We start from the raw sequence: 1342 nt of genomic DNA, 5'->3' as shown, positions 1-1342 counted from the left end.
TCTCTAGGGAAGGTAGGGATTACTTGAGCTTACCCATCACTTCATCATTAGATTTCCAGGGGATTCCTAAAGAGTAGAAGGAGTGCTTACTGCTACGCTAATATCACTCCTTTCACATTTTAAGTAGCTGCGGGCACCCGACTTTCTGCTTTCTCACAAGATCTAAGTCGCTAGTAGTATAGCCGGTCCTCTAAGGAAAGGTTACCTAAATAACTTCTTCTAACCACTCGCTAGTTCTCTTTCATCGATTGATATGGGAATAGCCTCACACCCCCTCCCCTAGATCTATTTACCGATTGAAGGCAATGACTCTTACCCTTATGATAGGTGAATGGTTCTACAACAGCAAGCACATGAACTCGCTCTCATAGACAGGCTACGGGCTAGAGGGACGAAGACTCCAAAGCACAGACCGAAGCAGACGTAAGATAAAAAGAAGTACTTGACGCGGGAGAGAAGGTAGAAAGACTAGAGGAAAGGGCTATGGCCCCTCCTGATACGATTCTAGCCTAATGCTGATAGACCCAGGATCTTTCTGTTCGAAGCTAGCCATTGACCGGTGAGGAGGCAGGCCATCCCTTAGTCAACACCACCGAATAGCTGCCAAGACCTGGAATACGACTAGGAAGATCAATTGCGGAAACCAGAGAAAGTCGGGAACCATCGGTTACCTTTTGAATCAAAGTAGCGACGAGCCGAGTATTACGACTACAGGGGGAGAAGCAAAGCTTCGTAGACAACTTCGCTTCCTCGTCGCTTCTTTCTAGCGACCAGCTTCTCAAGTGGGTGGCTTGGTAAGCAAGCTACCTTCAGCATCGGTAAAATCCCTATAATAGGCCGGAATGGCGGAGAAGGAAGCCCTCTCTACTTCAATGGAAAGGGGGGAAGAGCCCTTTCACAGCCGCTCCTCTACAACTTTCGCCCAACATGATCACGAACGAAGACAGAGAATTGCGTAGATAGGAGGACGAAACGAATAAGAGGAGATAAGGGGATATAAGAAGTAGTGAGATCTATCTAACCCTAAATAGCTTATTGAAGACAAAGAACCAAATGCATTTTGACCCCGTCGTAGATCTCAATCATTTCGTGGAACCGGGCGTGGTTGAACCATCTACCATGGGGGGAGCTCATGCACAGGGAAGAAGCTTAGATAAGAGAATACGACTGTTACTACACTGATACTGACTCGGTTGTGCTAGGACAGCTGCTCCCAGATGGATTGATATCTTCTTCGGTCTTAGGTATGTTTAAGCTAGAAGACAGGATCAAAGAGGGCTACTTTTTAGCCCCGAAATCTTATTGTTACACAACAGTGGAAGGCAAAGGTATTCTCAAGTAC

Source organism: Bidens hawaiensis, unplaced genomic scaffold (assembly GCF_021521415.1).
Source record: "Bidens hawaiensis isolate Kalapana, Puna unplaced genomic scaffold, B.hawaiensis_p1.1 tig00002772_1, whole genome shotgun sequence".
Lineage (NCBI taxonomy): Eukaryota > Viridiplantae > Streptophyta > Magnoliopsida > Asterales > Asteraceae > Bidens > Bidens hawaiensis.
Note: the sequence above shows the minus strand (reverse complement) of the source record.